General features: G+C 37.6%; 1 non-coding gene across 1 annotated transcript; it reads left to right on the top strand.

The window, feature by feature from the left end:
* Positions 1-23,123: 23,123 nt before the first annotated feature.
* On the top strand, positions 23,124-23,230 carry LOC127078064 (small nucleolar RNA R71). The gene has a single exon (XR_007787810.1). It is a non-coding gene; the product is annotated as a small nucleolar RNA R71 (small nucleolar RNA).
* Positions 23,231-26,807: the final 3,577 nt, after the last annotated feature.

The raw sequence follows: 26,807 nt of genomic DNA on the forward strand, positions 1-26,807 counted from the left end.
TAGAAAACATGTGTATTATCAGTAAAATAGATAATTAAACCAGTTAAAAAATATTTTTTTAATTCACATGTACTGCCACGTCAACGTCTGTTAGTGACATTTAATGTCAAGGACCAATTGTATGAATGCAAATTTTTGGAGAGACCATTCTTTGAAGAAAACTTTTAGAGGGACTAAAAATAAAAATGACTATATTTATGAGGATCAAAAATATATTTAACCATATTTCAAATCATGTGATATTTAATTTTCGTCACTTTTTTTTGTAAACATTTAACGACATCACACCTTTCTCCCACGATGACTTAAACGACATCCGTAAACGTTGGGCTTTTATTTTCAATGCACTACTTGAAAAGGGAAAGGGTGATAATGTATGACTTTATATTTGATGTTTGTAAATATATGGTTTTGGCTTAATTTGATGTTTGTAATATATGACAATGGTATATACATATTTGTTTGTAAATAATGTTTTTTTGCTTTGATGTAAAAAATATTTAGGTAATATATGTACAAAATACAAGTAAAAAAAAATACAGGTTTGTAATATATGGAAAAAAACAAAAAACAAAAAAAAAAGGGTGATAATGTATGACTTTATATTTGATGTTTGTAAATATATGGTTTTGGCTTAATTTGATGTTTGTAATATATGACAATGGTATATACATATTTGTTTGTAAATAATGTTTTTTTGCTTTGATGTAAAAAATATTTAGGTAATATATGTACAAAATACAAGTAAAAAAAAATACAGGTTTGTAATATATGGAAAAAAACAAAAAACAAAAAAAAAAAGTATTTCACCCCGATTACTAATAATAACCATTGTAATAGATAACATATCATATATGTCAATTAATTAGATATCATACAATCACGGTGTTTTGAACCCATGACCTTATATATTGCACAATAGTTGTTTATTCTAACTGTTGTGATATATAACGTGTTATCTAGTTTATCACAACGGTCACACCACCATGGTGGAAAACTGCATACTGACAACCACACCAACCTCACAACGGTTGGTCAACCGTGATGGTATCCTTTTTCCAACCATTGTGAAATGGGTTTTCCGTAGTAGTGTGGCTTCCTTTTGTTGGTGGATTGTTTGCTGACCATGCTCGGCGTTGCACCGTTGTCAGCTTTTGTTGAGCGATTGCATGAAGAGACATCAATCTTTCATCTTATATTTGGTGAGATGATGATTACTTTGGATGATGTTTCCTCCCTGCTCCATCCCCCCCCCCCCCCCCGGCCAAGTCGTTTCTTCATCATTGCTCTCATTAACTAGGAGATTACATGTATTATTGCTACACCTGACCTGGGGTTAGGGGGACGGAAGTGATAGAAGAGTTAAAGGTTAATAAGGGGTGCTCACTTTTGCTTGTCTTGGCTTCGAGAGAGATATACGGAGCTGGTGGTGCGGTCTTTGTATGAGGCAGTCACTAGGGTATATATTGTGCATGACAACATAACTTGTACCCGCGGGTACCGACCCGAACTTGCCTCAAAGTTGACGGGAAAAAATCGCTTTGATGGGGTTATGGTTTTCCGCGATTATAAAATATGGGGACGGATCGGAAAATTGGGACACTAGTGTCCACCCCGAACCTGCACCTGAACTCGCCCCGTTTATTCTATTATGAACATTATTATTTAGTTGTTATAGTTTAAAATATTAAATGTGTGACTAGTATTTTGATATTTTAATTTGTATTTATTATTTAAAATATTTGAAATATATGTATGAAATTTTTTGAGATTGTTTTATTTTACTTTCTGTAATGTAATTTGATTTTGGAAAAAATAAATATTTCTATTAAAAAAATATTTCTCTAAATGGATGTGTAGCGGTAAATTCATGACCATCAAGCTATGGATAAGCTAGACGTCAATAAAACCAGAGTCGGCACCGCGCTTTTATCGTTTCCAAGGGAAAAGGGAAAAGTACGAACAAAACCCAAAAGATAAGAAGTTTTCAAATCAAAACTAATAAAATGCCAGAGATTACAGGTAAAAGGGTTGGTTACAAAGAGGGAAAGTGTTAGGCACCTAAAGTTTCCTAGGTACTCCTAGGGAGCCCTTTTTGTGTGCATATGTATTTAGCATAAAATGATGTTTGCAATAAATAGAGTGAGGAGATGAGAAAAGAATTCATTAATTATATTTTTGTGTTTGACAAGACCTTCGGACTTGTGCCTACGTACCAATATAAAAATGAGGGATCAAAACCTCGTAGTTCGTGGTAACAATTTCAAAATGAGTGGATTGCTTTTAACAAAAATTTAAATTTAACAAAGGCACAAAAGGCCTAAAAAAGTTTGAATGAGTGTTAGTTCTTTTTGGCTTTTGAAATTTTAAGTCAAGTATAGTTAAGTTCATTTACAAGTTTGATTAAGAAAAGGATTTAAAAATGCAATGGCATAAGGCCAAAGTTTCTAATTTGCAAAATGGTCTAAGTTTAGAAAACAAACACAATCAAAGAAGATTTTAAAAGGAGGGAGATATTTGAAATTAAAGAAGTGGGGAAGAGATGAAGAGACTAATCCTAAGCACAAATTTATAAGTTAAGAGTTGAAAAGATCTGACCAATGGGCTGCAATCCAATAGACAAGAATGTCATATAGAAACCCAAATTCCCTTGGACTTTAGAATCAAGCAATATCAATACACAAATAGCAAGATGAAGATAAAGGCATCAAATAAAGATAGCCACATCCAAACTTAGCAACTTCATGATCTTCTTCATAACCTTCCATGTATCAGGTGACTTCAAAGATAAGCATTAGACACATGTTCAAAGTAATAGCTCCAAAAGATCATGTTGCAGATGAACTCAAATGGGATCACAATACTTGCATCAGATGAAATTTCACTTCACAAGCACTTGGTTTCATGAAAGTTGACATTGGCCAAGTCCTTTTGCATAGGGAGTGTTGTCTAATTCTAAGTCCAAAGTCTCATATCAAAACCAACAGTCCACACAAAATGTCTTTTAGGGTTTTTGTTGTTATCATGTACATTAAGGTCAAAAGACCACAAACACCAACAAATATATACAATCACAAAATAATCACAAGATATGACTCAAATGAGCAAAGTGAAAATGACATTAGAGTAAGCAAGTTAAACGGTATGAATAATGGCAAATGAATAAAAGCTCAAAATTAAAGTGCATAAAAATAAATGGCTTGAAATTAAATGTTAGTTGTTAATTGATTAGAAGTTAGTATTGTTTTTGCTTTTGTTTTATTTAAGTCATTCTTTGGAGAACACTCAACCCACTTGTCAGAAGCATGGATCCTTGAACCAAGACATCTTTCAAAGGAAGGAAAAAAGACCAAGTTTCCATACAATACCATAAAAGAGGGGAGGCTTACAATCTCACTTACTAGAATGTTATGCCTTTTTGTGTCACAAATTTAGCGTTATGTTAAGCAATCGTAATTGGACTTATATAGAAGTCACAACTATTTGAGGACGGGCAATAGAAATTTTGGTGTTAATGCATGTTAGAGACATAGTATAATGAACTATGCTCCTAAAACATACCACACACACAAAAAATATGCAAAAGAGTGGACCTAATCTCATCCATACTCATGTTGATTTTGTAATCAACTAGCCTTAGGATGTAGAGATATCATAGGACCATGATATGAATGAAAAGAGAATGGGATTGAGATAAAGAGGGAGGGGAAATGGAATCAACACAAATTGGTCAAAGGTGGACTTTTATCAAATTAAAATCATTCATTCATTTTGGGAGATGAAATGTACATTTCATCAATCCCCTAAATCCAATTATTTTAACACAACAAAGTCAAATCAACATTGACCAAGGCCCAACAACACAAGTCAAACTCAACAAGTCAATATCAAAAGCTCTACACAATTTATTTTGCAATTAAACAAATAAAATCAATTAAATAATGCATTAAATTAAATTATGGTTTGTCAAATTCCTAAAACCTCATCAAAACACCAAAGAAATGGTCATGAGATTTATCATAGGTCAAACAAGGTCAAAGGACCTTGGAGAAAAAATTTCATCATTTTTGGAAACTTAAAAGTATTTTTAAACAATTAAAAATATTCACAAAATCAATAAAATTATGAAAAATATTAATAATGATCCAAAAAATAATTTTAATTCAGAAAATGAAAGAAGAATTTAGTTAAATTTTTTTGGTGAAACTCTCATATTTTTTGGATCAATATTAAAATTAATATGAATTAATGAAAATAAATCAAATAAAATGAAAATCAGAAAATCAGAAAAAACGTGGACCACTTGATCTCCCTCATTAATTGAGGTGGCAGATCAAGTGGCTGCTAGCATGCATTCCACCATGGTCATGAGTCAGCGTGCAACACAAGTGGTAATAAGTTCCAACGCGCGTGATTAAAACATTTCAAATGGATCAAGTGGTTCTGATGAGTGTCAACACATTACCGAAGCCAAAGCTCTGGTCTCCTTCTCCGGTGAGCTTCACCGGACTGGTTCACTCACAACCATCACCAAAATTAAAAATAAGGACATGAATTTAAAGTAAAAATGCCTCTGAGCTCGAATCTGACCTCAATTTATCCTAACTCCAAGTATATTGAGAGACACAAGGAGTTGAAATTTGAGGTGCATGATCTGAGTTGCTTCGATTTAACCTCAAAGCAACTCAATCTTGTTGCCTACATTGGTAGGACTTTATACAACCAAGTATCCAAGAGAATTATAGAGAATCGAGTGAGAATAGAAGAGATGAAAATTTCTGGAAAATACCTTCAATGCAGGTCTGTGCTCGATTGATCTTGCTCTTGCTTGCTCTTGATCTTGTTCAGGACACTTGAAGAAGTAGAATTGAATGTATGAAAAGCTCAAGACTCTTGGAGTTTCGAATCTCAAAATAGTGAGATTTAAACTCAATTTCCGATGGAAATTATCAAGGTTATCCTTTGAAATGAGAGGGTTTGAAGGTGTGGATTCAAAGCTGGCACGCAGGGTCCTTGTTTCTGATTCATAGAGCTTCTATTTATAGCCAAATGGATTAACATTTGCACACTTGAAATGAAATCCAAAAATAGCAATGTACATTGCATGGGTGCATGGGCGTGTGCAAGCCCATGAAATCACTTCTTCAGATCCATAATTGAGTACAAGCAATGCTGAGGTCATGTTAGAATGCTAGGCAATGGTGTATGAAAGTTTCAAGTTCAATCTTGCCAAATGATGATCCAATGTTCAAGCCATGCGCAGCCTATTCAAATCTTATCTAAAATGGATGAAATTGTACTTTTTAGAAAGGTTATATCAAGAGGAACAACTTTCATGTTGGAGACTTTTTCATTTTAAGCTTGGATCATGATGAATTTTGAGGTGGAAGTTAGGAAAATCAAACATGTCAAAAACATTTCTAAGTGTCAAGCCATATGTTCACTTATTCCACCTTGGCTAACTTTTTATTTGAGCTTCAAATGAGAAAGGTTCCTTCATCAAAGTTGTATATCTCTCAAAGTCCTTCAAAATGGTCACAAACTTGACCTCATTTGGATTTAATATGAAGGCGTTATGCATTTTTGAAGTTGAGGAAAATCACTTGTTCAATGGCATTGGTCCAAAATGACCTATAATGTATCCTCATATAACATGCACATAAAATTTGAATTATCTCTTACTACAAACATAAAAGTTGAATTAGGCATCTTGAATTTTATTGTTCAACTTGGAAATATTTCATCTAATAAAAATTGAGCAAGTTATGGCCTTGGGAAGTTGACCTCCAAATTAGGGTTTAAACAAAAAGACCTATAACCTTTCACCATGAAAAATGACTTTCCAAGCAAAACTAGCTCTATACATCAACATGAAAGTTGTTTTTAATGTTATTTAGAGTAACGTTTCTCTTGGAATCATTTTCAAATGTGAGCATGTGCACTACCTACAAAAGAGTTAGACAAATACAAAGACATGTTTTTGGTATTTTGGTTAGTAAAAATGATAAAAATACAAAGTATGATACAATCAAATAGTTCTTGGTGATCTTTCCCAATACAAACCCAATGAATGAGGGGTAAGGAGGATGCCAAGTTGTGATCCCAATGCCAATGCACATGATGAGAAAGCATGAGGGATCTTAGGGTCAAAATTGGGGTCTTACAGCTGCCCCTATTTAAGGACGTTCTAACTGAGGAGATGAAGGTAAAAAGCTTCACATCAACTCAGTAGAATGGACTTAAATAACAACATATAGAAATAAATTTTGGTCCCTAAGAGACCTCATGGTGCATATGATATGAATGTTAACATAAATCTCTGTGCGGAAATGTGGCCACAAAGGAACAGAATCCGGAGAGACTAAAAGTCCACAGGAGTATAATGCATTCCATAAGGAAAGCTCATTGGGGAGACAAAGACTCTGGGGGGGAATAAAAAGGTTGTGCGTAGGCTAGGCTACAACTTAAAACTGCTGGGGGACTAGAGGGATTCCATGAAAATAAATCAATGGAAAGACTCAGCCGGGGAAATAAGGACATCTGCGGGGAAGCAAGTAGATCAGAACAAAGTTGAAATACTCGAACCAAGTAGGAAAACGGCGATTTCACTAAGGAAATGCGCACTCACACTCAACTGGGGAAGAAATGATCTTCAACACAGAAGTAACAGAAGTATATTATCCACTACCGGTTACTGGGTAAGGAGATAGCAAAATCTGTCAGAGAGGACATCCGTTACCGATTAGGGTAAACATATCAAGGATGACTCGCTGAAGGCAACCAACAGGCGTATTCATTACCGGTTATTGGGTAAGAATAAACTGCTGGGAACATCAAAATAGGATTTACAACTACCGGTTACTAGGTAGAAGACCAAAGGGAGAGAATATTTGTCACTATTTAAAGTGAACATATCGAGGATAGACTCAAAGAAAAGAAAATACGTCATCGGTTAAGATGAACATATCAAGGATAGACTTGCCTAGGAAAATAAAGAAAGATACCTGTCATCGGTTAGGATGAACATATTAAGGATATATTGCCTGAAGAAGTAGGAATTACATCTATCGAATGCTGGATAGAATACCAGAAAGAGAATATCCATCATCGGTTAAGATGAACATATCAATGATAGACTTCGAGGGAAAGAAAAACAGGATTTACAACTACCGGTTACTGGGCAAAAAACCTCAAAGAGAAGTAAACTCGTCATCGGTTAGGATGAACATATCAAGGATTAACTCTCTGAGGAAGAAATAGGGATTACAACTACCTTTTTACTGGGTAGAATACCAGAAATAGGATATCCGTCACCGGTTAAAGTGAACATATCAAGGATATACCTCCTGGGGAAACATGAAAATGAATCCGCTGGGGAGAAAAAAAAAGGGTACTCCTGTCGGGTATTGGACAGAAGTAACAAACTACAAACTAAGAAGAATATTGCTAGTTACTGGGTAATAGACTCTTAGAGGACCAATGGCATCTATCTAAGTAAGATCTAGAAAGAAACGGTCAATCAAGACTCAACCCAATGAGGATATAACTCAAGGGGAGTGGTTTCATCCAGATAATCAACTGGGGAGGAAACTGAAATGATAATCATCCACGAGGAAATAACTCAGTGGGGAATAGGAGAAAGGTTAAATTCTTTCTGCTTAAGGGGCTGACGCTCTACAATTGAAGGAGGACAGACACACCAAATCTGCATGGAGATAAAGTACCACCATAGCAGAGAGTCAAAGTAACAATGAATCACACGGTGTAATGATGCAATAATGAAATTTCTGAATGTATATGTATATGTATATGTATATGTATATGTGATGATTATGCTGACAAAACGATCACAAAAGATACAAATGTCGCTGATTTGAATCATCGATACAATTCTCGGCCAATCCACACAAGAGGGAAACAACTGCTGAAGAAGAGATCAAACATCTCGAATGCTCAATCCTGGACGGGGAAAGCACAAGGATCTGCTGAGGAAACTGCTATCAAGCCTGCGGGGAATTTTAGATTAACACCATATCAAATGGGAGACAACCCTGCAGGGGAATAACACAAATAGCTGCTCAGAATCAGGGAGGAACTCTGACTGGGGACGAATCTGATGGTGATTTACGGAGAAGCCAAAATTCTTCTGAAACCAAACAAACTGCTGAAATAGCGCGCCTACAACTCAAGGGAGGCCGACAAGCTCAGCTAGGAATGTCAACAAAACTCCGTTGGGGAAACCAACAAACATCGTATGCTGACATGCTGTCGGGGATGAAAGACAGGGGTCACACCAACTGCTTGGAGAGAACTAACAATGCTTCACACTCATGGTTTACTGTTTTCAAACCACTGTCAATATTCTTTTAAATGAAATCGATTGCTTAAAAATAACTGCTTTTATATATTTAAGAAAACATGATTTTGATTTAAAATTTTAATTTTTAAAAACGATCATAATAAAATTTAAATCTATTTGGTTGAATAATAAGTAAGAGTAGAAACAATTGGATAAAAACTCAACTTTATTTAATAGAATGGTAGTCTGTAAATGACAAGGCTCCATAGATCTTTACAAAAGTTGAAAAATGGTAATTTACATGAAAAAGGGCTACATTGAATACAATGATCACTAATCCTTCTACCAACTCTTGATATCCATTGTGCTCTTGGCCGCCACTGGGGATGATGAACTAAACTTGACCAATTTGCTCAAGAAAATCTTTAAAACTGAAAATCAGCAGGATGCAGTTACTTGCCATAAATCCCTAATTTTTGCATAAATTGCCCCAAGGTGGGGTACTCAATTTATCGGGATAATTCTTTTTTTCCTGTTTTTATGTCTCTAATTTTTTTCCTAGATTGCCCTTTTGGGTTCAATCCACCGAGACGCTCATTTTTGCCTAAGCCACCCTTTCGGATTTTCAACTTAGCGAGCTGTTCTTTTCTTTTTTAGGCAAAGTATTTCTTGACTGCATCAACATTCACAGAACGAGTGAACTCTTCACCATCCATAGTTGTAAGAATCAAAGCACCGCCTAAAAAGGCTCTCTTAACAACGTATGGGCCTTCATAATTAGGAGTCCATTTTCCCCTAGAATCTGGCTTGAAAGATAGAATCTTCTTAAGCACAAGGTCACCTTCTCTGAACACACGAGGTCTGACCTTCTTATCAAAAGCTTTCTTCATTCTCTGCTGATATAACTGACCATGAGACATGGCAGTCAATCTCTTCTTTTCAATTAAATTCAACTGATCGAACCTGGTCTGACACCATTCAGCCTCAGTCAACTTGGCTTCCATCAGCACACACAGTGATGGGATCTCAACCTCTACGGGGAGCACAACTTCCATGCCATAAATAAGTGAGAAAGGGGTTGTCCCTGTTGAAGTATGAATGGATGTACGATACCCATGAAAAGAAAATGAGAGCATCTCATGCCAATCCTTATACGTCACAACCATCTTCTGGATGATCTTCTTGATGTTCTTGTTAGCAGCTTCAACAACCCCATTAATCTTAGGTCTGTAGGGAGAAGAATTATGATGTGTAATCTTGAAGTCTTTACAAAGAGCTTCCACCATATTATTAGTAATGATTTTACTGGGCACACCATATCGGCATATGATTTGATTCTTGATAAACCTTACAACAACTTGCTTGGTCACATTCGCATACGATGCCGCTTCAACCCACTTTTTGAAGTAGTCAATTGCCACAAAAATGAAACGATGTCCATTTGACACTTTGGGTTCAATCATGCCAATCATATTAATTCCCCACATGGAGAAGGTCCATGGAGAGGAAATGGCATTCAATAGTGTCAGAGGAATGTGAATCTTATCTGCATATATTTGACACTTGTGGCATTTCTTCAGAAACTTGCAACAGTCAGATTCCATTGTCACCCAATAGTAACCTGCTCGCAACATCTTCTTAGTCATAGCATGTCCATTGGAATGAGTACCAAAGGAACCTTCATGGACTTCAGTCATCAACAGGTCTGCTTCGTATCTATCCACGCATCTGAGTAAAACCATATTGAAGTTTCTCTTGTACAATACATCACCATTCAGGTAGAAGTTGTCGGCTAATCTCCTCAAAGTATTCTTATCTTTCAAAGATACCCCAGGCGGGTAAATCTGACTTTGGAGGAAACACTTGATATCATAATACCACGGCTTCTCATCTTTGGCCTCTTCAACAGCAAACACATGAGCTGGCCTATCAAGACGCATCATAGTTAAATTGGGAACGTCATTCCAATACTCCACTACAATCATCGAGGGATATGATGAAACTCAACCTTTGTAAAGAAAGTCGAAATCCTCCTCGCATAATCTCTATATGGTATCAAACTAGGTTGATTCGTCTCCCATTCACCTTTGATCTGATTCACAACCAAAGTTGAATCTCTATAGACATCCAAATACCTGATTCTGAGATCAATGGCCTCTTCAAGCCCCATAATGCAAGCTTCATACTCAGCCATATTGTTTGTACACTTGAAAGTAAATCTAGCTATAAATGGAAAATGAGTGCCTTGAGGAGTAATAATCACTGCCCAATGCCATTACCATACTGATTAACAACTCCATTAAATACCATGCCCCAACGGGAACCAGGTTCTGGCCCTTCTTCAAGCAATGGTTCATCACAATCTTTCATTTTCAAGTACAAGATCTCTTCATCAGGAAATTCATATTGCACTGACTGGTAATCTTCAATTGGTTGGTGAGCCAAATGGTCAGAGTACCCTTAATTGCTTTCTGAGATCGGTATTCAATATCATACTCTGATAGCAACATCTGCCAACGGGCGATCCTCCCAGTTAAAGCAGACTTCTCAAAAATATACTTGATTGGATCCATTATGGATATCAACCAAGTAGTATGATTCAACATATATTGACGTAGACGCTTAGCAGTCCAAGCCAATGCCCAACAAGTCTTCTCAAGCATGGAATCAACACAAATTGGTCAAAGGTGGACTTTTATCAAATTAAAATCATTCATTCATTTTGGGAGATGAAATGTACATTTCATCGATCCCCTAAATCTAATGATTTTAACTCAACAAAGTCAAATCAACCTTGACCAAGACCCAACAACACAAGTCAAACTCAACAAGTCAATATCAAAAGCTCTACACAATTTATTTTGCAATTAAACAAATAAAATCAATTAAATAATGCATTAAATTAAATTATGATTTGTCAAATTCCTAAAACCTCATCAAAACACCAAAGAAATGGCCAGGAGATTTCATAGGTCAAACAAGGGCAAAGGACCTTGGAGAAAAAATTTCATCATTTTTGGAGACTTAAAAGTATTTTTAAACAATTAAAAGTATTCACGAAATCAATTAAATCATGAAAAATATTAATAATGATCCAAAAAATAGTTTTTATTCAAAATATGAAAGAGGAAATTATTTGAATTTTTTTGGTGAAAGTTGGTGAAAGAGGGAACAACTTTCATGTTGGACACTTTTTCATTTGAAGCTTGGATCATGAAGAATTTTGAGGTGGAAGTTGGGAAAATCAAACATGTCAAAAAAAAATTCTAAATGTCAAGCCATATGTTCACTTATTCCACTTTGGCTAACTTTATATGTGAGCTTCAAATAAGAAAGGTTCCCTAATCAAAGTTGTATCTCTCTCAAATGCCTTCAAAATGGTCTTAAACCTGACCTCATTTGGATTTAATATGAAGGAGTTATGTATTTTTGAAGTTGAGGAAAATCACTTATTCAATGGTATTGGTCCAAAATGACCTTTAATGTATCCTCATATCACATGCACATAAAAGTTGAATTATCTCTTCCTCCAAACATAAAAGTTGAAGTAGGCATCTTTAATTTGATTTTGAAACTTGTAAATTTTTCATCTCTGAAATTTTGGTATCAGATATGAGATGTTGAAGGTAATGTCACGACACTAATATCTGAACAATACAAACAGGATAAAAGATAAAGAATAGTAGTATAAGTGACACAAGCAATTGTTAACCCAGTTCGGTGCAAACTCACCTACGTCTAGGGGCTACCAAGCCAGGAAGGAAATCCACTAAACAGAATTAGTTCAAAGACTCTCAGTAAATGATGCGTGCTTTTCGCAAGTATACGAACGCGTCAGAGTAATATAAAAGATTGTCGAATCCACAGAGACCAAGTGTCAATCTATCGTTATCTATTGTTATGGTGTTTATCAAAGGCAATCGAAATAGGTGTTTTTTAGAGTGTGCAATGAAAAGTAAAGTATTGAAATAAATTTAATTAATAAAGACAGAGTTGAATGTAATTCACGTAATCAATTAATAATCCAAGTACTTGCTAATAGAGCTACTTATGGGCAGTGTTTCCTACTTTGAAAAGAACTAATTTAACAGGAACTGTCGCTTTCGCGTATTCAGAACCGAGTTGTACTCCCTAATCAAACCCTCTTATTGTCACTTATAAAAAGGCGCGCATTGCGTTAGAGTATTAAACCTATTTTTAAGAAATATAGTATCTTGACTAAGTTGAAAAGTATTATAACCTGGATTTCTTAACCAAAAGAGGTTCTTACAAACCAGACTCTAAACTTATAAACGCGTCCGAAAATAGTTTTAAAATCTCTTTTCTTCTTAATGTTAAAATCTCCTAATGAACTAAATAAAGCGCTTTCGCTGTTTTTGAAATAGTTAAAAATAATTAAGTTTAAAAAGACGTTGGACGGCTTTCGATCTTACCCAACGGAATTGAAGTGCGGGAAAACTTAAGTTGAAAGTTAAAATAGCCCTTAAGTGTTTCTACGAACAATTGTACGGATTACTTGTTCAATTACGATCCTTACATTCTAGCCTTATAAATTTAGCTAGACATGGTAAAGTAAACGTGCATTAAAATAAATAAAAGTAGTGCGAGTGCGAGAAATAAATAATTTAAAGCGAGTGCGAGGAAATAAATAATTTAAAGCGAGTGCGGAAAATAAATAAGATAAAGACAAGTAATAAAAACCTGCTCCAATCGGAGGGTTGAATAAATTGCAAAGCGGAAATGAAAATGGCGGCAGGATTAACTTCCTTCCAAAGTGCTCCAAACTCGATTACAGACTCTATCACAGACTCGATTACACAATTGTGGTAACACTCCAATGCGAAGCGATTACCACTTTATAATACTGAATATATGCCTAAGTGAAACAAAGTTGCTCTGAGTTTGCCTCTGCTCTAAGTTTGGATGATTGTAAAAGTGAATTAGAGTTTCTATTTATAAGCAAGTAAAAAGATGGAAATGACTTGGATGCCCTTCAACTTGAAAATGGGAGGGAAACTATTTTCCTCTTGTGGCGCCCGCCACAAGGCCATGGCGCCCGCCACAAGGCCAATCTGAGGCGCCTTAGTGGATGTAGTGGGGAACGTGGGAGTTGAGGGAAGTTGAGCTTGGACACGTCATGGCAGGGTCTATGGCGCCAGCCATGGGGTAGGCCACAAGTACAAAATGCTGAATTTTAGAGTTTTTGGCTCTTTTTCGCTCCTTTTCTCGATCGGGGCTCCGATTAAAGTAAAAACCTTAAAATAAAGGAAAACATAGCAATAACACAACAAAATGATAATAAAACAACTAGAATGCATGTGAAATCGGAGTCAAAAATACGGTAAATTTCAGTGTTATCAAACTCTCCCACACTTAAACCTTTGCTTGTCCTCAAGCAAAACATTAAAAAGCTCATAAAAGAAAATTTGTGTAAACGAGTGCTTCAGGTAAAAATTCTAAGTTCAAGTCGGGATGCAGTGATAGGTACTAACTGAGTGAACTAAGGGTATCATGATGACACTAATCCGCAAATACGGACATAAACTTCATTCCTATATTAACCAACCCATATTATCCCACAATACCTAGGCCTGCCTCTTCATCTCTTTTTGTGTCCTTTTCATTCAGGCGCAATCACATTAAGCCCGTTATCCGTACATGCTTCGTAGTAGAGGGGCCTGTTAGTGATTATGATCTGAGCATGGGGTTTCTGGCACATAAATATGTGTAAACCCTTTTATTGGATCCAACTGTAGTTGTGGGGGATCGTAATCCGCCCTACCGAGTTCAGTGCCAGATACCTCTGAACCAACTAACAGTGGGTACTGCTTTTCTTTTTCTTTTTCTTTTTCTTTTTGTAGCAATTTTTTTACAATTCTTTGGTTTAAATGACTTTGTGAGGGTCACCTATACCGGAGTTGCCTTTTTGCTTTCTTTTATTTTTTTTGTTTTTCTGGATCATTCACTTATTTGCATCGGTCCCCTACGTAAAGGATGTGTAGGCCGGAGCTGACTGCTGAGATAAACTACTGAGGACTTATACGAAAATGATGATTAAGGCCATGGTATATGGGGTTTCGGGGATGATTCCTATATTTATGAAGCTTATGGTGCTAAAACAGATACTGATGTTTCGCAAAGTTCTCCCAAGTCACCGCATCCTTACTCAAAACATGTCTTTAAAACCTGAAAACTTTCGGAATAACACTATTTTCTTTTGCAAAAAAAATTTGGTGGGGCTAAAGGTATGGGGAGGTAGGATTGTACTAAAGTATACTATATTTGGTGACTCGTCAAACTCATGCATTATACTAAAAAGCAAAATAAACAACTAAAAGGAAATAACAATAAATAAACTATCTAAAAACAGTAAAGAAAAAGCGATAAAGGAAAAACGAGAAAAGCAATAAAGAAAAGACGATAGAGTCTCCTCCCACACTTAAATCAAACATTGTCCCCAATGTTTCGAAATAAGATAAGGGAAGAGTTACCTGACAACCTATTGCTGACCACTAGTGCCCTCGCCATCCTGAGGTGGACGACGGGATCGGGTACGACGACGGTCTCTCTGATCCATCCTCGCCTGCAGGGCATCCTGAGCGGTCCTCACCTCTCGAAGGTTACCTATAATGGAACCTTGAGTGGCTTCAATTAGTGCCATGTGTCTCTGGTGGTAGTTTTGTTGACGGACTTGTGTATCTGTGATCGTTTGCAGGGACTGTAGAACAGTGTCGTAGGACTTGTTTGTCCTCCGCTGCGACTCTTGCATGAAGCGCATGTTGTCCGCCATTTGTTCCTGGATGGTAGAGAGTAGGTCGTCATACCTTTGCTCTCTAGCCATGTGGTCACGCCACATCTCCTCTATAATATAGAAGCCAGGAGTGGTACCTGCAGAAGAAGAAGATGGTGCGGTGTGTGGTGGTGAAGGATGATGGGGGGACACATGGGGTACGGGAGATCTCTCTCTCTCCGATCATATTCATCATCAGTGTCATGTCCCGCCTCATCAGGCATGTTAGGGGGAAGAGGACCCAAAACAGGTGGGGCATCTAAAGTGTAGGTCCAATTCCTTTCATCTCGTACATTTGTACGTCTAGTGCACGATAAAACAACAGATGGGATGGCTACACCATGAACCATAAGCATATAGCCTCCTTCTCTCCTCGAGCGACACAATTTCATGTCTCTTAGAAATTTTAGGTTAATTGTGCGAGGAGGTAAGGGGTCTAGGGTAGCCATCTCATCATTCAGGTTAAGCGCCCGAGCAATAGATGTAATCAATCCACCAAAAGAAATCGGTCCCGCTTTATTCAAAGTTAAAGTCATATGAGCAAGCATGAACGGGACCGAATTAATACGTCTATTTGTGAGGCTTCCTTGTAAAAATAGAAGCTCTCTAGCATTAACCTTATTTGGATTCTCCCGGCTAAAAATAGTGCATGCCAACAGATATCTAAAAACTCTGATGGTCGGGTTATGGATAGTTGAGGCAAGAACTCCTTCAAAAGAGTTTATGGAAGTGTTTGTTAGATGCTCCCAGAAGGAAAATACCTCAACAGACCATTCGGAATCCAAAGGGGCCTCACAAATAGCACCGTCCCCATGAGGGATTCCTAACAAGCTGGCTAGTTCGTCGGTACTGAATTGGTATTCAACAGTAAACATTCTAAATTTGACAGTACCAACTGTGCTAGCAGTGTTAGGGTTGACAATATAAATTAAGGAACTCAAAAATTCAATTATCAACCGCTCATAGGTAGGTTCTTTATTGGAAAAGAAATTATGCAAACTTAAATTATCTAATAAATGAAATATGCTATGATAGATACCTAAAGTGTAGAGACAGTTTTCGTCAACATACCTTGTCGGGAGGATTTCCCGATTTTGCAACCGTTCAATAATTTTTCTTTGTCGATCCCCCGGTTTCCCTCCTCGAAGAATGAATCCGTTAAACTCCATTTGAAAGCTCTTGAAAAGTGATGAAGAAGATGAAGTGGTTTGTGAAAAGGTTGGATTTTTACGAAATCCGACGGATGAAAATGAAAATGGAATTCGGAAAGATGATTTGTACGATGTGGTGGTTAGAAAAGTATGAGCTTTTTGTGGGTTCAAGGATGTTTTTCCAAGGTGAAAAAATGGGTTTGGAAGGTTGTGAGTTGCAAAAATGGTGAAGAAAGGGGTTCTGCCCCGACCTTTTACAGATGCTGTGGCGGGTGCCACAGGGTCTATGGCGGGCGCCACAAGGCAAAATCTGGCTGGGCCGGATTTTGGTCCTTTGGCTTGGGCTTCTCTTGTCCTTTGGCTTTGAGGGGTCCGGATAGCATTTGTCTTGTGATTCTCCTAGTATCTTTGACTTGCATAATTTTATAAAAGTAAAAACAAAAAATAAAAATGAAACTGAAACAAAAATAAAAATTAAATATAAATAAATAAATAACTAAAAAATTAAAATGCAAATAAAATAAACATAAAACATATATAGATAAAAATAGAAATACTAATGTATAGATTTTATATAATATTCCAAATGCGATAATATAAGATGAGTTATGTAAATACGAGAAATATAAAAAGGAGATAAAACAAGATTAAATGGTGAGATCATATAGTGGGGATGTCATCTTCCTGAGAGGAACCACGGAGCATGGCTACTTCTTGCTTGAGTTCTGCGATCTCCTGATATTGACAGTCGGCTTCAGTAGCATGGGTGAGATCGGACACTCCCATCTGTAAAGTGAGGTCTGCCACCTCCTGTCTAAGTGCTGCGATCTCTCTACGACACTCAGCAATCTGAGTGCGGATGTCGGGTGTCTGCAATGAAAGATTATTAGAGAAAACAATGATTCTGGGGGATGGTGGTGTAGGCGTGTATTCAGCAATGGGTGGTGATCTCGGTTCCTCGACGGTCTCTCCCTGGCCCTCCAGAGCATAACTCCAATTCGCTGGATCATGCACACTGGTCATCATAGGATCTGGCAGTGTGAAGTAATGAATAGCCTCACTGTCGACTAGCAATCGGAACTGACATGGGTGGAAAGAGGCTCTCCTCATCAACCATCTGGTCAAATAGAAGTCCATGTCCATGGTAGTGTACCCACAGTAGGTCCAAAGATGTAACAGCTTGCGAGACAGACCTAAAGCGACAGCAATCTGCGTGATGATTCCGCCAACGTGGATGACTCCTTCGGTAGATCTGGAGATACCGATGAGACTGTATAACAAGAAGTTCCCACATGCGACTCGGCGAGACTGGGATGCACAAAATAACAGGAAGATCTCCTCTTCACTCAGTAGTGTCTCTGCATCCGGCCTTCCCAGGAAGGAATGTGCTAATATCATCTGAAAGTATCTAAAGGCGGGGTTATGTATGACATGAGACAGCTGCATAGATGGATCCTGGCTTCCGCCACCCGATATATCACTCCAAAACTTCTCAACCTCCTTACCCAGGAAATATCCCATAGGTGTCTCCGGGATAGCATCAGGAGTAGTCTGGAAGCCCAATAAGTCACCGAACTCTTTCTGGCTGAAGGAGTACTCAACCCCGAAAAGCCTGAAAGCAGCATACCCATTTGGTCCAGAATATGGGTCATAGTAGAATGAACTCAGGAACTCCAAAGTCAGGTTCCTATAGGTGTTACTCAAGTCATCAGCAAACTCGTCCCAATGAAGCTGGTAGCTAAGGAATCGGATACTCGGCTCGATACCCAGTGCCTCCATACAGTGCTGATTAGGATAACGTGTGGATGCCATAGGACGCTGATATAGAGCAATGCAGCGCTCCCTCTGAGCATTATCTCTATAGGCCACGTGCATGTCATCGAAATCCTAAATCCTGCAAAAGTTTAAGAAAGTGATCCTGAAAATGCAAACCATTCAAATCTTAGTCTCAATGCAAAATATGATAAAATAAAATAAAAGTAAAATTAAATAAATACAAAAAAGTAAAATGAAAGAAAAACCATGGGTTGCCTCCCACGCAGCGCTTGTTTAACGTTAATAGCTTGACGATTAGAATCTATACACCTGTAGTAGTAGGAATCGGTGGATCAATCAGGGTGTGGCTTGAGTAGTATGCTGGAATGTCTCCTCCTTCGTAGAGCTTCAGTCTTTTCCCATTTACAATGAATGGACTACAGGTATCGTTCTTGATTTCTACGGCTCCGGATCTCAGAATCTTGGATACTTCGAAAGGACCAGTCCATCTTGAACGTAGCTTTCCAGGGAAGAGTCGTAACCTAGAGTTGAAAAGGAGAACAGGATCGCCTATATTGAAATTTTTCTTTACTATTCTTTTGTCGTGATAGGCTTTTGTCCTCTCTTTATATATTTTTGCATTCTCGTAGGCAGATTGCCTAAATTCTTCTAATTTATGAATGTCTAAGATACGCTTTTCTCCAGCGGCTAGGTAGTCTAAATTCAAAGTTTTAATGGCCCAATAGGCCTTATGCTCTAATTCGAAAGGTAAGTGACAGGATTTTCCATAAACTAGTTGATAAGGAGTAGTTCCTATAGGGGTTTTGAAAGCGGTTCTATAGGCCCATAATGCTTCTTGAAGCTTCTGAGACCAGTCTCTCCTAGAAATAGAAACAATTTTCTCTAGGATTTGTTTTATCTCCCTATTAGATACTTCTACTTGGCCACTAGTCTGTGGGTGGTATGGTGTTGCTACTCTATGCCTAACTCCATATTTTCTTAAAAGTTTGTCAAATATTCTCGATATAAAGTGTGATCCTCCATCGCTTATGACTAAACGTGGTGTTCCAAATCTAGGGAATATATAGTTTTTAAATAGTTTGATTACTACCCTAGTGTCGTTTGTGAGTGCAGCTATAGCTTCAATCCACTTAGACACATAGTCTACAGCTACTAAGATATACATGTTTCCTAAGGATGGTGGGAAAGGTCCCATGAAATCTATACCCCATACGTCAAAGAGTTCTACTTCCTGAATGTTTCTTAGAGGCATTTCATCATGCCTTGAAATGTTTCCAGTATGTTGGCATCTATCACATTTGACAATGCAAGCATAGACATCTCGCCACATGGTAGGCCAGAATAGGCCAGCTTGAAGAATCTTGGTGTATGTCTTAGATGTGCTCGCATGTCCACCATAAGGTGCTGAATGACAATGCTCGATAATATTATTTACCTCTTATTCTGGGACGCAACGGCGAAAAATGCCATCTTTACCCCTTTTGAAAAGGAGTGGTTCGTCCCAATAGAAGTTTCTCACATCGTGGAAGAATTTCTTCTTGCGGTGGTAGTCAAGATCAGGGGGTACTATATCAGCAGCTAGGTAATTAACGAAATCTGCATACCAGGGTACGTTACTTATTGCTAAGGAATTTTGGGAATGCTCATAAGGATCTAGGTTATCATCTTCAATGGTTTCTACTCTAGCTATCAGTCTATCATAGGCGAAATCATCATTTATGGGTACTAGTTCTGGTTTTAGATGTTCTAGCCTAGAAAGGTGATCGGCTACTACATTTTCAGTTCCTTTTTTATCTCTTATGTCTAAATCAAACTCTTGTAGTAATAGAATCCATCGGAGTAACCTGGGCTTGGCATCTTTTTTACTTAATAGGTAACGAATGGCAGCATGATCGGTGTAAACTATAATTTTTGCTCCTACTAGATAAGATCTAAATTTGTCTATAGCAAAAACTACAGCGAGTAATTCTTTTTCAGTTGTTGCGTGGTTAAGTTGGGCAGCATCTAGGGTTCTACTGGCATAATAAATGGCATGTAATTTTTTATCTTTCCTTTGTCCTAGAACGGCTCCAACTGCATAATCACTAGCATCGCACATTATCTCGAAAGGTTCCGACCAATCAGGTGGTTTCATAATGGGTGCAGATACTAACGCTTGCTTTAAAAGATTAAATGCGTCATTACATTTTTCATCAAAAATGAATTCAGCATCTTTCATTAAAAGTCCGGTTAAAGGTTTAGTTATTTTGGAGAAGTCTTTAATGAAACGCCGGTAGAATCCAGCGTGTCCAAGAAAGCTTCGGACTTCTCTGATGGTTTTAGGTGGTTTTAGGTTTTCTATAACCTCTATTTTAGCTTTATCTACCTCTATACCTTTTTCGGAAACTATATGTCCTAAGACTATTCCTTCGGTTACCATGAAATGACACTTTTCCCAGTTTAGCACGAGGTTCACCTCCCGCATCTCTCCAGGATTTTCTCAAGGTTAGCGAGACAATTGTGGAAATCAAATCCGCAAACCGAGAAATCATCCATAAACACTTCCATGATACCATCTAGGTAATCTGCAAAGATTGACATCATGCAGCGTTGGAAAGTAGCTGGGGCATTACAGAGGCCGAACGACATTCGTCTGTAGGCAAAAGTTCCATAAGGGCATGTAAAGGTAGTTTTTTCTTGATCTTCGGGGTGGATAGGTATTGGGGAGAATCCAGAGTATCCATCTAGATAGCAGAAGTAAGAGTGTCTGGCTAGACGCTCCAACATTTGGTCTATAAATGGTAAAGGGAAATGATCCTTCCTAGTTGCTTTATTTAATTTTCTATAATCTATACACATCCGTCATCCTCCTTCTAAACGTTTTGCTACATGTTCGCCTTTATCGTTTTGCACGACTGTGATGTCTGCCTTTTTAGGTACTACATGCACAGGGCTCACCCACTTACTATCCGAGATCTGTTAGATGATACCTGCCTCAAGTAACTTAACAACTTCCTTTTTAACGACATCACTCATTATAGGGTTTATTCTTCTCTGATGTTCCCTAGAGGGTTTTGAATCTTCTTCGAGAGAAATCCGATGCATGCATACGGATGGGCTTATACCTTTCAGGTCAGAGATATTATATCCTAAGGCTGGGGGATATCTTCGTAAAACGTCTAAAAGTTGGTTCGTTTCCTTTTGGCTCAAGGTAGCACTAACTATAACTGGACGGTTCATCTTTTCATCGAGGAACTCGTATCTCAGGTTCTTAGGTAGTTCCTTAAGTTCTAAGGTTGGTTTCTTAGGGCATGGCATAGGATCTGGGGTAAGGGATAAACATTCGTAAAGGTTATCATCGATGTAGGGTTTCTTAAAGTCATCATTTTCCCTTATGAGAGTTGATGGTAACTTAATTATTTCTATAATTTCTTTTTGTTCTAATTCTCTAACACATTCATCAATGATATCTAAGGCATAACACGAGTCTCCCATCACAGGTGCCATAAGAAATTTCGAAAGTATAAATTCTATTTTCTCGTCACCTACCTCAAATGTCAATTTTCCTTTCTTGACATCTATTATGGCTCCTGCAGTCGATAAGAATGGTCTACCTAGAAGGATTGGTATATCATTGTCCTCTTTGATGTCCATGACAATAAAATCAGTAGGGATAAATAACTGACCTATCCTAACAGGAACATCTTCTAAAATGCCTATCGGATATTTAACAGATCTATCGGCTAACTGAAGTGACATCTTAGTGGGTTGTAATTCTCCTAAGTTCAACCTCTCACAAACTGCTAAAGGCATTAGGCTCACACTAGCTCCTAAGTCTAGAAAAGCTTTTTCGATGACATGATTACCCAAAAGGCAAGGAATGGAGAAATTTCCAGGATCTTTATCTTTCTTAGCTAATTTGTCCTCGGAAATAGCATTACATTCCAAAGGATTCGGATCGTCAAGTCTATGTTTGTTGGTAAGGATGTCTTTGAGAAACTTTGCATAAGAAGGTATTTGGGTGATGGCTTCTGTGAAAGGGATTTCTACATGAAGTTTTTCTATAACTTTAATAAATTTTTGATACTGTTTATTGATCTGGGTTTGTTTGAGTCTTTGCGGATATGGTATAGGTGGTTTATATGGCGGGGGTGGTACGTAAGTTTTGTCTTTAGGTTCTTCTCCTTTTTCTCGACCTTCCTGGTTTTCAGATTCCTCTGGTTCCTTTACTTCGTCTGTGGGTTTGGTACATTCCTTAGAAGTTTCGGGTTCACTCAATCTAGGGTTTGGTGGCTCATCATAAGCGTTCCCACTTCGTAGGGTAATGGCATTGGCTTGTCCTCTCGGATTTTGTTGAGGTTGTCCAGGGAACTGTCCTCCAGGTGTAGTCTGAGGGGCTTGGTTTAAAGCTACCTGAGAGATCTGGGTTTCAAGCATCTTGGTATGAGTAACTATCTGGTCAACCTTGGTTCCTAACTGAGAAATCAATTCGTTAACATGAATGTTTTGGTTCATGAACTCCTTGTTTTGTTGGGTTTGAGCGGTGATAAAATTTTCCATAATTTTCTCAAGGCTCGGTTTTGGTGGTACAGGTTGCATAGGTTGATTTGATTTTGGGGCTTGATAACTAGGTCTCAGAGGTGTATTATTTTGAATAGGGTTATTGTTTTTATAGGAGAAGTTCGGGTGATTCCTCCATCCAGGGTTATAGGTATTCAAATATGGGTTCCCTTGGGTGTAGTTTACTTGCTCAGAGTGGGTTTCGTTTAATAGACTACATTCTGCAGATTGGTGTCCTTTGGTTCCACATATCTCACAATCCGACGAAACTGCGGCTACAGTATTCGGGTTTATGCACATATGTTCGACTTTGAGGGCTAATGCGTCCATTTTAGCTTGCATCATGTCTATAGAGCTTAGTTCATGCACTTCTCCTTGGGCTTCCTTCTTCTCAACTGTCGCTCGTTCGACTCCCCATGATTGATGGCTTTGAGCCATATCTTCGATGAGGGCACTAGCTTCAGGATAAGGTTTGTTCATCAGAGCACCACCTACGGCAGCGTCGATGGTCATCTTTGTGTTATAATGAAGTCCATTATAGAAGGTTTGAATGATTAACCAATTTTCTAAACCATGATGTGGGCATGCTCGTAACAACTCTTTATATCTCTCCCAAGCTTCGAACAGCGATTCTCCTTGGTTTTGGGTAAATCTAGTTATATGGTTTCGAAGAACGGCGGTTTTACTCGGGGAAAATATCTAGCAAGAAAAACTCTTCTAAGGTTATCCCAAGTCGTAATGGAATTGGGTGGAAGGGAATCTAACCATGATAGGGCTTTATCTCTGAGGGAAAAAGGAAATAATCTTAAACGTATTGCCTCAGGAGAAGCTCCATTGGTTTTAAAAGTGTCTGCTAATTGAAGAAATATTTTTAAATGTTGGTTTGGGTTCTCAGTAGCGAGACCTGCGAATTGTCTCTGTTTCACTAGTTGCAACAGGGATGGTTTAAGTTCAAAATTATTAGCTGGGATGGTTGGGTTTACTATACTAGAACTAGGTTCTTCATTTGATGGTTGAGCGAAATCCTTAAGAGGTCTTTGGTTTTGATCTTCGGCCATAGCTCTCTTAATTCTATGAAAGAATAAACGTGCGCGAGCGTAACGTTTAGGTTCCGCCAGAGGGTATACTAAGCTTAAACTTCCGGTGCTGCGAGTTCTTCGCATTGACCGGCGGGAAATAGCCTAAGTCTAAACGATATAACAACAGGAAAATGAAATTTGACGAAATTGGTCCCCGGCAACGGCGCCAAAAACTTGATGCGTGCTTTTCGCAAGTATACGAACGCGTCAGAGTAATATAAAAGATTGTCGAATCCACAGAGACCAAGTGTCAATCTATCGTTATCTATTGTTATGGTGTTTATCAAAGGCAATCGAAATAGGTGTTTTTTAGAGTGTGCAATGAAAAGTAAAGTATTGAAATAAATTTAATTAATAAAGACAGGGTCGAATGTAATTCACGTAATCAATTAATAATCCAAGTACTTGCTAATAGAGCTACTTATGGGCAGTGTTTCCTACTTTAAAAAGAACTAATTTAACAGGAACTGTCGCTTTCGCGTATTCAGAACCGAGTTGTACTCCCTAATCAAACCCTCTTATTGTCACTTATAAAAAGGCGCGCATTACGTTAGAGTAGTAAACCTATTTTTAAGAAATATAGTATCTTGACTAAGTTGAAAAGTATTATAACCTGGATTTCTTAACCAAAAGAGGTTCTTACGAACCAGACTCTAAACATATAAACGCGTCCGAAAATAGTTTTAAAATCTCTTTTCTTCTTAATGTTAAAATCTCCTAATGAACTAAACAAAGCGCTTTCTCTGTTTTTGAAATAGTTAAAAACAATTAAGTTTAAAAAGACGTTGGACGGCTTTCGATCTTACCCAACAGAATTGAAGTGCGGGAAAACTTAAGTTGAAAGTTAAAATAGCCCTTAAGTGTTTCTACGAACAATTGTACGAATTACTGGTTCAATTACGATCCTTACATTCTAGCCTTATAAATTTAACTAGACATGGTAAAGTAAAAGTGCATTAAAATAAATAAAAGTAGTGTGAGTGCGAGAAATAAATAATTTAAAGCGAGTGCGAGGAAATAAATAATTTAAAGCGAGTGCGGGAAATAAATAAAGTAAAGCGAGTGCGGGAAATAAATAATTTAAAGCGAGTGCGGAAAATAAATAAAGTAAAGCGAGTGCGGGAAATAAATAAAGTAAAGCGAGTGCGGAAAATAAATAAGATAAAGACAAGTAATAAAAACCTGCTCCAATCGGAGGGTTGAATAAATTGCAAAGCGGAAATGAAAATGGCGGCAGGATTAACTTCCTTCCAAAGTGCTCCAAACTCGATTACAGACTCTATCACAGACTCGATTACACAATTGTGGTAACACTCCAATGCGAAGCGATTACCACTTTATAATACTGAATATATGCCTAAGTGAAACAAAGTTGCTCTGAGTTTGCCTCTGCTCTAAGTTTGGATGATTGTAAAAGTGAATTCGAGTTTCTATTTATAAGCAAGTAAAAAGATGGAAATGACTTGGATGCCCTTCAACTTGAAAATGGGAGGGAAACTATTTTCCTCTTGTGGCGCCCGCCACAAGGCCAATCTGAGGCGCCTTAGTGGATGTAGTGGGGAACGTGGGAGTTGAGGGAAGTTGAGCTTGGACACGTCATGGCAGGGTCTATGGCGCCAGCCATGGGGTAGGCCACAAGTACAAAATGCTGAATTTTAGGGTTTTTGGCTCTTTTTCGCTCCTTTTCTCGACCGGAGCTCTGATTAAAGTAAAAACCTGAAAACAAAGGAAAACATAGCAATAACACAACAAAATGATAATAAAACAACTAGAAAGCATGTGAAATCGGAGTCAAAAATACGGTAAATTTAAGTGTTATCAGTAAACAACTTCAAGTTACAGTCTTTTCACCTAATCTCTACCCGTGTGACTTCTATCTAAGAACTCTTAGATAAAAGATCATACTCACTCCCCCTCAATCACAGTAGTGATGTAAAAACAAATATTATAATGAAAGAAGACACTCTTCAAGAACACATACCTGATCTTGCTTAAAAGCTTCAACCATGTAAACACACACTCATGCTTCAAAGCTTAGAGTGGACAAATTACAACTCAAAAGTCAGTCCAATTCAATCATCAATGGATGAATGAATGGCTCACAATACACACGCTCACACAAGACTAAAACCTTTATTCTCTCTCACTATTTCGTTCGTTATTTCTTGTGTGTTAAAACCAGGTTTTCCATGCCCTTTATATAGAAGTGTTTGACTGGGCTTGGACATCATAAAACCCTAAAACTATTTTCCATTCGTATCTTCTTATGACAGCTGATCATATCTTGTTGGAAAATAAATCAATCTGGTTTTAATTACTAATTGAATGGTGCGTTCAATCTTCTCATCAATCACACATAGATTAGCATAAAAAGCGCAATCACAAAATACATAACATTCAGACTGAATGTTCTGTAAACAGATGTCTTGACATCGGGTCTGACATCTCAGCAAAATCCTGCACAACCATATTTTAAACACCCTGCAGGAACCTGTTATCTCATGTCAAGACAACACTTGTGACAACTTGTGAAAACTCTAGGTTTTACCAAAATTAATGCCAACACAAAGAACCAACAATCTCATAAAAATTGAGCAAGTTTTGGCCTTGGTAAGTTGACCTCCAAATTAGGGTTTAAACAAAATGACCTATAATCTTTCACCATGAAAAATGACTTTACAAGCAAAACTAGATCTAGACATCAACATTAAAGTTGTTTGGAATGTCATTTAGAGTAACTTGTATCTTGTAATCATTTTCATATGACAAACATTGTAGGAGATAGGTATAGGGAACCCAATTTTGATCAGATGAATTCCTCAGGTCAACCACCATCAACCAACTTGCTAACTTGAAATTATCTTGACTTTTGGAACCCATGGAGGATCATATATGCATAAGATAAAGAGATGTGAAGTATCCCTTGAAATATTTGATCAATTGGTGAAGAAGCTTGTTGAAGAAGTTGCACAAGATACCCAGATGAATTAGGGTTTCCAACACAAACCAACTCCAAACTCTTGATGATTTCTTGATCAAAATAACATGTGAAGCTCATAGGGATCCATATATGATGTCTAGAGCCATATTAGACCAAATTTTGATGGATCTCCTTGCAATGAGGGTCTTAAACCCTAGATGTGAGCTTGATGAATCAAAGGTGAGCATGTACA

The sequence above is a fragment of the Lathyrus oleraceus genome, chromosome 4 (assembly GCF_024323335.1).
Source record: "Lathyrus oleraceus cultivar Zhongwan6 chromosome 4, CAAS_Psat_ZW6_1.0, whole genome shotgun sequence".
Taxonomy (NCBI): Eukaryota; Viridiplantae; Streptophyta; class Magnoliopsida; order Fabales; family Fabaceae; genus Lathyrus; species Lathyrus oleraceus.